Source organism: Mauremys reevesii, linkage group 10 (genome assembly GCF_016161935.1).
Source record: "Mauremys reevesii isolate NIE-2019 linkage group 10, ASM1616193v1, whole genome shotgun sequence".
In the NCBI taxonomy this organism is placed as follows: Eukaryota; Metazoa; Chordata; order Testudines; family Geoemydidae; genus Mauremys; species Mauremys reevesii.
The window spans coordinates 62,405,226-62,416,875 of NC_052632.1; the positions used below are offsets into that span (position 1 = coordinate 62,405,226).

An 11,650-nucleotide genomic window follows, 5' to 3' on the forward strand; every position below is an offset into this window, starting at 1 on the left:
TGGGCACACTGTGTCAGCCAAGATGCAACTGTTCAGATAGCACTTTGCTTTCCCTACTACTAGGTGGGACTACCTTGTTTCATCCTACAGACTACAATTCTGGATATATGCCTATCTCTTTGCTGTGTCCTGCCACAGACATACCACTGTACCTCAGCTCAGCCTGCTGGATTTATTTTACTAGATAATATATTGATATATTCACTTCAAACATAATAGAAAGGTTTTCACTTAAGTTCAGTAGGACTTTTTCATGGTATAGACTTGTTGACTCTATCCATAATGTTGAATCATGGATCTCTTAACTTTGTTCCTAGCCCACGATAGAGAGATCCCTATTACAGCTGTCAGGCACTCTGGAAGCTTCCCCACGTACAGATTCAGTGCTCCTCATTGGTGAGCTGCAATAGTATTACATTTTTCAGTCTTGGACGTAGCTAGTTAAACTTGTGTGCCCTGTTACATAGCACCTAGGCACCCTAGTCATGGAGTAGGACCCCATCGTGCTAGAACCTCCACAGGAGCCGGGTTTTCTCCCATTCCGACTCTTTTTTTTGACCAATACAGCTACAAATACAGTATTGTGTTCATTTAAAAACATGCATTTTTCCATCACTTGAATTACCAAAATGCAGCCACAAACTATGCAGGAATGAAATTACTTCATCAGTGGGAATTCCTTATTGTGATGGCTTAAATTTTCCTCTTTTCCTCCAAAGACATTAATCTGATTCTACTGCAAAGTGCTGCATTTCCTTCCATTTTTTTTTTAAAGTTTAGTGGTCTTACAGTATTTTTGAAGCAAGGCAGTACAGGACACAGTAGCAACTAGAAAGACAGGTCCCATGTCAAATAACCATATTTCATATCTTCTAACCCCAAAGTAACATCAGCTGCCAGTCTGTGCCACCACCTTTTCAATTAGATGGTGTCATGAAGATTACCAGTGAATTTAAAGCTGATATTTAAACACCGCTTTTAACAAGGTACTGGGTGCTATTTGAGGCACAAATGAAGACTTGATGCCAGCCTCAGTGTAAGTAACAAAAACAATTTATCCAAGCTGACCAAATAGAGGTCCTCAGTGGACAGTGTAGTCTCCATTTTTAAGTGGATATGGAAACAGCACTGTTAGCTGTGGTGGACTGAAGTCTAGCAGAAGTGTTTCTTAAGGAGGGACTTGTTCATTCTGGAACCTATGCGTGCCTCCGGGGCGGCTCCAGGCACCCGTGCTCCAAGCGGGTGCCTGGGACGGCAAGCCGCGGGGGGGCGCTCTGCCGGTCGCCGCTAGGGCGACCGGCAGGGTGCCTTCGGCAGCTTCCCTGTGGAGGGTCCACTGGTCCCGTGGCTTCAGCGGACCTTCCGTGCTTGGGGCAGCAAAATGTCTAGAGCCGCCCCTGCGTGCCCCATCGCTCTAGTGTCTGAGCACCTTCTGTATCCTAACAGGTGTGAGGGCAGACTCATGCCAGCTCTACACAGTAGGGACAACAAACAAGAGTATGGAAGCATGAGGGGATGGCTACAGAAGAAGCTGTGAAGCAGGAGTCCCTGACACAGCAAGGGGGAGTAAAAAGTGCAGTAAGTAAAGCTGATGTAGGCATATGCAGAATTGTCAGTCTTTGGTGGGGGCACCTTTCAATTAATGGAGCCAGCTGTGGTTTCAACAGTAGCAGTGATCTGACCAGCAGATGAAGAGTTTAACTGCAGAGTTTTGGTCTCCTGGCATTATCCAATTGCCCTCAATGGTGAGCCATGAGTGTCTGTAGAACCACAGCCTCTTTCACCAAGGTTTTTCTGACAGCATAACTACATTACCAAAGTGTGAATCAATACTGCTTTATTGCCTATAACAAGTCTCTCCTAGGCCTGCAGAGGAAGGATGTCACTAGCAGTGTTCTCTCTACCAGCATTCTGCTGTTTCTGACTGAAACAATACTAACAGCCAGTGTTGCATTTCAAATGCTACAGACACATGACCTAGAAACTAATCATCCTCTAAGTGTACATATGGCATTCTGATGCTTCACCTGGAGTATTTTAGGGGTTATTGTTCAGTTAGCACAGTGGCTTTCAACCTATGGTCTGTGGCCTCTGGGCTTCTGCAGACTATGCCTAAGATTTCCAAAAGGGTCCATGCTGACATTTGACATTTTTTAGGGGTCTGCAAATGAAAAAAGTTGAAAACCGCTGAGTTAGCACAATAGTTCATAAGCACAACTTGGCATGCAGCCAGCATTGTGCAGTCATGAATGGTGATTTCTCCTTCAATAATTTGATATTCCAAACAGCAACACTAGAATTAAGTGCACAAAGTGATGTAAAAGGCATCAGCAACTCTTCATTCCAAGTTCTTCTCTAGTCCCAAATTTTTACCTTCCACTGCACAAGGATGTCAGTTTCTGTTTATAGGGATTTAAGATGTATCTGAAAGATGCATATTGCTTCTATTCCCCTTTTGACTGGTGGAGAAACCTACAATTGTTGCATTCCTTTGGCATTTCATTTGGCATGAAAACATTGCCATTAAAAATGCAATCACAAAACAAGTCCCAAGATAGTACACTAGTATCTGGTTTGCTCCTCCACTCAGATTCATGGATCTACTACACTGTACATGTTTATGCCACATTCCATCTCTGAAGACATTTGTCATGTTAGACTGCTATTGGCCCAAGATAGTCCACAATGTCTTCCTTTTTCTAACTGCAGCGCCTGCCTGGACACCAGAACCTCTGATGCCAAAGCTGGAGGTCAGGCTGTTCCAGAAGATGCATTACAAATATTTTGTTTGGCAAACAAACAGATCGTTCATTAGGCAGATGATCAGTCCTGTTCTGTATAGCTGCCCTACTAATGTGGGCTGATGAGCCTGAAAGTGAGTATAATCAGGGCTGCCCGGGGGGGAGGGGGGCTCAAGTGGAGCAATTGGCCCCGGGCCCCACAGGGGCCCCCATGAGAATATAGTATTGCAACTTTTTTTAATGGAAGGGGCCCCTAAAATTGCTTTGCCTTAGGCCCCCTGAATCCTCTGGGCAGCCCTAAGTATAATACGCTGGCTTTCATTGTTGATCGAGATTGAAAATAAGGTTGTGGCTTTTTAGTCCCATTTAGGAAGATCTGGCATGTATTTTTACAGCCATTCCACAGGAGTATCTGGTATCCTCTGAAGTAATAGTCATATCTACCTCATCAGATGCTTCAGAGAACCCAGGCTGCAAATAAACAGAATGCTCAGACATCTACAAAATGCAGGAGGAGCTTCTTTCAAACCTGCATTCATGTAAAATTTAAGAGATGCACAATCCAAATTTTTGAGGGAAGTTTCTATACATTCTGTTAACAAGCAGTTACTGTCAACTGCATATTAATGAATTCACCAACTTCAACACCTGGAAAGATACTGGAACCAATTATTAAACAATCAATCTGTAAGCACCTAGAGGATAATAAGGTGATAAGAAAAAGCCAGCATACATTTGTCAAGAATAAATCATACCAAACCAACCTAGTTTCCTTCTTGACAGGATTGCTGGCCTAGGGCATGCAGCAGAGGTGACGTCTTAATTATTAGTAAGGTTTTGATAGTCCCATATACCATCCTCATAAGCCAGCAAGGGAAATGAAGTCTAGAATGAAGTTACTATAAGGTGGGTGCACAACTGGTTGAAAGACCGTACTCAAATAGTAGCTATCAATGGTTTTCTGTTAAACTGAGAGGGGTGTATCTAGTGGGGTCCCTCAGGGGGTTAGTACTGGGTCTGGTACTAGTCAAAATTTTAATTAATGACTTGGACAATGGAGTGGAGAATATGCTTCTAAAAATTGCAGATGACACCAAGGTGGGAGGGGTTGCAAGAACTTTGGAGCACAGGATTAGAATCAAAACAACTTTGACAAAGTGGATAATTGGGTCTGAATTCAACAAGATGAAATTCGAGAGACAAGTGCAAAGAAAGAAAAGGCAAATTCATAGCTATAAAATGGGGAATAACTGGCAAGGTGGTAGGACTGCTGGAAAGGATGTCCAGGTAATGGTGGATCACAAATTGAATATGAGCCAACAATATGATACAATTGTGTGAAAGACTAATCTCTTTCTGGGGTGTATTGTATGTAAGACACAGTAGATAGTTGTTCTTTACTCTGCACTATGTAGACAAATTAGAGAGAGTCCAGAGCATAGCAACGGAAAAATAAGATTTTTCTAAATCTGACTTATGAGGAAAGGTTAAAAAAATGCACATGTTTAGGCGTGAGACATCTCAAGAGACTTGATAAGTCCTCAAATATGTTAAGGGCTGTTATAAAGAGGCCAGTGATCAGTTCTCTACATCCACTGAAAGTAGGAGAAGAAGTAATGGGGTTAATTTGCAGCAAGGGAGATTTAGGTTAGATATTAGGAGAAACTTTCTAACTCTAAAGGTTATAAAGACTAGAATAGTCTTCCAAGGAAGGTTGTCAAATCCCCATCTTTGTAGGCTTTTAAGAACAGGTTGGACAAATATGTGTCAAGGATGGTCAAGGTGAGTAGCTCTCAACCTTTCCAGACTACTGGACCCCTTTCAGGGGTCTGATCTGCCTGGAGTACCCCCAAGTCTCACTTCACTTAAAAACTATTTGCTTACAAAATCAGACATAAAAATACAAAAGTGACTCAGCACAGTACTACAGAAAAATGGCTTACTTTTTCATTTTTACCATATAATTATAAAATCAATTGGAATATAAATATTCTACTTACACTTCAGTGTATACTGTATAGTATATAGAACAGTATAAACAATTATAAACCAACTCCAGGACATAGCCCCAAAGATCAGAGCTGCCAGACCTCAACACTCTGCCAGTGACACTGTGCAGAAACTGGAGTCCCCCAGATGGACCTGATTTTTCTGACTGGCCATCAAGAAACGTTCACTGTTTTACTGGGAGTGGTGAGCACTGTATGTGTAGTGTGTGCAGTCTGGTTTAGGTGATTGTTAATAAAGAGAGGGTATGTAGTTTTTACTGAATTCACTAGTGCTTTTTATATAGTATATTGTAAAACTAGGCAAATATCTAGATGAGGTGATGTACCCCCTGGAAGACCTCTGTGTTCCCCTAGGGATACGCATACCCCTGGTTGAGAATCACTGGTCTAGGTTTACTTGGTCCTGCCTCCGTGCAGGTGAAAATGTCTTGTTGGCAGCATGAACAGAGAGTTATTAGCTTTCTGAGTGTTACCTGGCTGAACGGGGGAGGGGTTTGGAACATTCTGAGCAGATATCTCCAAACAAGACAACCTCTAAAATTTAATACGGAGGGTTATAAGCAACATAAATTACTAAAGGCCCTTTGCCTGGATCTGACAATTAGTCCCTCTGAAGGAGAGAGGACAGGACATCTGGAAAGAGGCACCAGCATGCAGCTGTAGGAAGGCAGATGGCTTTTAAAAACTATAGTCTAGTTCAAGAGGAAAAAACATTTAACACCAGCAAGACTTTCATAAGCCAAAAATCTGTACTGAATTACGTTTAAATATTTTGTGCTTCCACTAGGGGGGGCACAGTAGTCAAGATCAGCCCGAGGTCTTGCTGGAGTATAGCAAACTCCGCAGTGAATCACATACAAAGAGACTATCCCAGAAAAAGTTTACAATTGTATTGTCCAGGCTTTAAGTTACTTGCAATAAAGTGAATTTCAAGTTTCTCCTGCCCTCCCTCTCCTCCCCCAAGTGCCTCCTGGATTTTGATAGGCTGAGCCATATCTTCCGATGAAGACTCTCTCAATTTTTTTTTAAGTCTAAAATTTCAAAAGCAAGAGAGTTTGACAGAGAAATTAAAAGCTTTCCGAAGTGCTGTCCCATTCTCCGGGGAAGTGAATAGTTTTCAAGCCCTCCCTCCCCCTCCCCTGGCAGAGTTTCACAGGAGAAGGGCAACACCTCTTTAAGTGCCAACTTTAGAAGGACCAGCTCAGCAGCAAAAGCCTAAATAAAAAGTACTTGTGGATGTGCCATTTCTAGAACTGTTTATTCTAGACAAACCCCTGCTTTCTTGGTCTCTCCCTTTCTTTGCTGGAAAAGCAATTCCTCTCCCTCCAGCAGTGTAGAGATCCCTTTCCTCTCCCCCTCCATTAATTCCCATCTGGCAGCCAGCACTGCTTGCAAAACCTTTATCTCCAAATAAAATGCAATACCGCCACCAACCCCTCCCTCACTAACCAGTGAGGCTACTCACGGGCTGACTGTGGCCTCAGGAGTTGCCCAGAGATCTGAACAGGGAGACGGTGGCGAGTAAGGCAGATCCGAGGGGAAGATGCTGCGGGACTCTGGGTTGTTTTGAAGGTCTGACTCTGGCTCTCTCCAGCCCTCCCTCCCTGGATGAATGATGTCAGAAGCAAACTGGGTGTGGAAAGAAAATAATTTTCAAAGGAGCCTCTCAACTGCCTGGAAATGCAGTGGGGGGGACTTGGAACAAACTTTTCCCGCCTGTTTCAATCTCCAAACACGTACAGATAGTTAGATCTCCCTTTCCAGTGTGTTAAGGGTTAGGGTTGGCTTCCAGACTCTTTGTATTGGGGCTCACAGACAGCTCCTGAGGACCAGATTTTCAAATTTCGATCTCCACTGAGACTTGAAGGATTTTCCCTCCCCTCCTTTTTTTTTTTTATTATTGCCAGCTTAATAAACTGGCTTTGTCCAAGAGGGATGAGAAAGGTAGGATGCTACAATAATCACCCATGCGATTAGGGAGAGCGCGCACACGGGCCTAGGTTTCGCTTTAAAAAAGCTGTGGGATTTGCAGATAAGTTACTCTTTGTTTCTGCAGTTTAAACAGAGAGGTTCTCAAGCCAGGGCACGCATACCCCTGCGGGTATCCAGAGGTCTTCCAGGGGGTACATCAACTCATTTAGATATTTGCCTAGTGTTACAACAGGCTACATAAAAGCACTAGGAAGTCAGTACAAGCTTAAATTTCATACTGTGACTTGTTTATACTGCTCTGTATACTATACACTGAAATGTAAGTATTTATATTCCAATCCATTTATTTATAGTTACCTGGTAAAAACACTTTCTCTTTTTCAGTAAGTGTGCTGTGACACTCATCGCTTTGTCTGATTTTTGTAAGCAAGTAGTTTTTAAGTGAGGTGAAACTTTGGGGTATGCAAGACAAATCAGACTCCTGAAAGGGGTACAGTATTCTGGAAAGTTTGAGAAGCGCTCATGGACCAAATTGAGGCCCAGTGCTGGATCAAGGCCACACAGATACCCCTGGGGCCCTGCACCGTAGCAGGGTCCACTCACACACACAGGATTCAACTGCTGTGCAGACTGACACTACTCCTTGCATGCAGTGTAGTTATAGTCATGACTGTCCCAGGACACTAGCGAGACAAGGGATGTGAGGGTTAGGGACCCACTTCTGTTAGTGAGACAGATAAGCTTTCAAGCCACACAGAGCTTTTCTTCAGGTCACGGAGGGGCTGCTAGCCTCACAGCAAAATGCATAGTGGAGCATGTTAAACACTAAAAATCATGGACTGAGCAGACACTGGATTTATGGATTATTACAACACACTGTAACCCACTAACCCTTCTCCTTTTGTCCTGTGCCTGCAGAGGTGTTAATGGGCCACTCTATGAATGGTCCCTTACAATATGCGCTAAGTACTTTATGCACAATCTCACCTTGCATTTTGCTGGGAGTACCTTTCCCAGGCCCTGGGAAGAGCTCTGTGTGGCTCAAAAGCTTCTCTGTCACCAACAGACAATGGTTCAGTAAAAAGTATTACCTCACCCACCTTGCACGACTCCTTTTGTTAGGCTGGGGGAGCCCACCCTCAACCCTCTCCAGAGCTCTGCTCCTCATCTCCGTCTAGGTGGGATCTTTGCGTATGAAGGGAGGGCTTGGGCCTCATCCACCCAAGTGTATTATTTCCCCACCATCTTTACAGCAAAAGGTGAGGGGAGGGGAGGTTGCCAGTCTAGCAAAGCCATAATGGGTTGACAGCAGTAAGCCTTCCCCCAACACAGTCCTCGGCTGGACTGACTGGGCCTCCCCACACACCTGTTATTAGAAGGGAGGGGAAGTAGTATTTCCCCCCCTGTGAAATGGATGAACGAATGCCTGTGCTGAGCTCCAACACCTGCGAGTGTGCACTCTGCCACCCCCTCCTTATGCCCTTCCAGTCACGTATGCAACTGAAGGGGGAGCTGGAATGAGGGACGAGAGAGGAAGGGGAGAGGCTGTGCTCTTAAGTTTCAAGCAATTGATTCCCCAGAGGAAGAGAAAGAACAGCAGAAAGGGGCTGCACTGAAGCTCTTCACCTCCCCCACCCCCGTTGGGATTTGGTGCTGGAGCTACAGCAGATGAGAAGGGAGTCTCCTAGTAGCTGCAAGCTGCAGCAGGAGGGAAAGCCCTTCCCTGGCATGTGGAGCAACAGCATGCAAAGGCATGCCTCAGGGGCAGCCCAGCAGGAAGTAAAACCTGTCCTGGGCAGGAAGTAATGCTGAGCTCCCTGGGGCAGGTACTGCTGAGTGCTGGATCCGCTACCAGTTGGTGAGCAACTGCACAGCAAAGATACAACTTGCAAGGTAACCCAATGAGACTTCAGCCTCTCGCCTCTACCTTACCCAAGCAGAGGGCCCTGAGTGAAGGAGCTGAAGTTGTATCAGTTGCTACCGTCGCCGAGGGAAGGGGGAAAAACGAACCGAAATAACACTGGTGCAAAACTGTCTTGTACAACACTATAGGCCACGTTGTACAAGACAGTTTTGCACCAGTGTTATTTCATTGTGCTCATTTATCCCTGACTTCCTCCCCCTACTGACATGGGGTGTACGTCGGGTTGCAGTCTGGTCCCACACAGTGAGGTTAAAGCGGAACTCTGTTACTTCATGTCTCTGGAGCTATATAATTTTATTTTTCTGAGTCCACAGGTTCTGAGAAACGAGGCGGGTGAGGTAATATCTTTTATTGCACCAACTTTTGCTCGTGAGAGAGAGAAGCTTTCGAGTTACACAGAGCCCTTCTTCAGGTCCTCGAAAGCTCCTCTCTCTCTCACCAACAAAAGTTGGTCCAATAACTTTTCCCACCTTTGTCTCTCCCATATCCTGGGACAAATGCAGCTCCACCAACGCTGCATACGTGGATACTGTTTTTTGTTTGTTTTTTTCCTTCAAAACCTGAAGCATTGCCCATATTCCGTTTTAGGAAAAAATTCCCTGGGGTAGAGTTTACAGTTTTATCTATAGCAAACAAGTAGCATAATAAATCATAGTGACTGATCCATTGAGCAATCACCTATGAGTGATTGCTCAATTATGTCAACCCTAGTGACCTTTTTATACCTTAAATTATATTTTGGCACTATTGCCCAAAGGAGCAGCTCCTGCAATACTTAGTATTTACCTGCTGTCTGACTGTGACGGTGCTTGAAAGCATCCACAAAGAGGAAGCACCTGTAATGGTTAGAGCAAGGGACTGGAAATTAAAATGCCTGTGTGCTATCCCCAGCTCTGTTACTTCTCTGCAACCTTTGGGGAAGACAGTTATTCTCCATGTCTCCGTTTCAAGTTGGGATTGTTCACCTACCTCTCAAAAATGAGATAAGAATTAATGGTGGATAGAAAGCTGGCTAGATTGTCAGGCTCAGTGGGTAGTGGTCAATGGTTCAATGTCTAGTTGGCAGCCGGTATCAAGTGGAGTGCCCCAAGGGTAGGTCCTGGGGCTGGTTTGGTTCAACATCTTTATTAATGATCTGGATGATGGGATTAATTGCATCCTCAGCAAGTTTGCAGATGACACTAAGATGGGGGGAGAGGTAGATACGCTTGAGGATAGGGTTAAGGTCTAGAGTGACCTAGAAAAATTGGAGGATTGGGCCAAAAGAAATCTGATGAGGTTCAACATGGACAAGTGCAGAGTCCTGCACTTCGGAAGGAAGAATCCCATGCATTGCTACAGGCTGGGGACCGACTGGCTGAGCATCAGTTCTGCAGAAAAGGACCTGGGGATTACAGTGGACGTGAAGCTGGATATGAGTCAGCAGTGTGCCCTTGTTGCCAAAAAGGCCAACGGCATATTGGGATGTATTAGTAGGAGCACTGCCAGCAGATCGAGGGAAGTGATTATTACTCTCTATTCAGCACAGATGAGGCCACACCTGCAGTATTGCGATCAGTTTTGGTCCCCCCACTACAGAAGGGATGTAGACAAATTGGAGAGAGTCCAGCGGAAGGCAGTGAAAATGATTAGGGGGCTACAGCACATGACGTACGAGAAGAGGCTGAGAGAACTGGGTTTATTTAGTCTGCAGAAGAGAAGAGTGAGGGGGGATTTGATAGCAGCCTTCAACTACCCGAAGGGGGGTTTCAAAGAGGATAGAGCTAGACTCTTCTAAGTGGTGGCAGATGACAGAACAAGAAGCAATGGTCTGAAGTTGCAGTGTGGGAGGTCTAGGTTGGATATTAGGAAAAACTATTTCACTAGGAGGGTGGTGAAGCACTGGAATGGGTTACCTAAGGAGGTGGTGGAATATCCATCCTTAGAGGTTTTTAAAGCGTGGCTTGACAAAGCCCTGGCTGGGATGATTTAGTTGGTATTGGTCCTGCTTTGAGTAGGGGATTGGACTTGATGACCTCCTGAAGTCTCTTCCAACCCTAATAGTCTATGATTCTATGATTTGTAAAGCTTGTGGGAATATATGGATGTTAGGTGCTTTGTAACCATGTTGAACAGTACTATTCACAGTTAAAGTGGGCCAAGCCTCTCTATCAGCTTTTAGGATTTGTTCCTTGGCTCAGACATTTCACCAAGAAATGTATTAATTCTGATGGATGTATTCGAGTGTCCCACTAAATTGTTGGCCATTGTAGTTCCTTCAGTCAGAGCATCTCCAAGTACATTACTGGTAGGGAAATGTTATCTCCAGTTGACTGTTTAGAGACAGTGAAGCATAGTTTGCTCAAGTGACTCTTAAGATCACCACAAGTCAGTGGCAGAGGGGGGTACAGAACCCAGGTTTTCTGATGTGCCATCTCTTGATTTCATCAGTAAGCACCAGTGCTTCCTTTCATGCACAGAACCTTTCACCTAGTAGATGGGGTGATGACTCCTGTAACCATACCATTAACATGGTGACTACTACTTTTCTGCCATGTTTTCAATAATTGTTTTTCCCTCCAGGTAATGCCAACTGCCAAACAGCACAAGGAGAGATACCAGTGTTGCTGTACAAGAGTCACAACTAAACTTTTAAGCAAATCTGAAGATATCTCATGGACATAGTGTATATTCAAAATGTCATGAGTGTCATACAATGAATCCATGGAGTACAGACTTTTTACCATGGTTCAATTAACACTTTCTCCTCAATCTTCTCTAAATGGTTACATCGCATTAAGCAGAGAAGGTTAATGAGAATCCACTAGGAAAGTTCAAATCCAGTAGAGGTGAAATCCAGGCTAAAGCTAGCCCTTAACTTGGAGCATTGAAAATGATGACTGTACTGTTGCCGCAACCAGTTTTTGGAGTTTTCTTTATTATGTATGCTCATGAAAGGCTTCTTTTGTCTATTTAAATCTGCAATATTCAACAATAAGGTACAATATCTTACCCTTGCCTCTCCATGCAACTTGGCTTCTACACATATTTGGGCATAAGACTAA

At 44.3% G+C, this 11,650-nt stretch overlaps 1 protein-coding gene across 1 annotated transcript in view; it reads right to left on the reverse strand.

Annotated features, from left to right (window-relative positions):
- Positions 1-6,352, reverse strand: part of EMP2 (epithelial membrane protein 2) — a 38,384-nt gene extending 32,032 nt beyond the window's left edge. Inside the window, exon 1 of the mRNA XM_039492958.1 lies at positions 6,216-6,352. The gene's annotated coding sequence lies outside the window, so the exon portion shown is untranslated. The remainder of the gene's footprint in view (positions 1-6,215) is intronic.
- Positions 6,353-11,650: the final 5,298 nt, after the last annotated feature.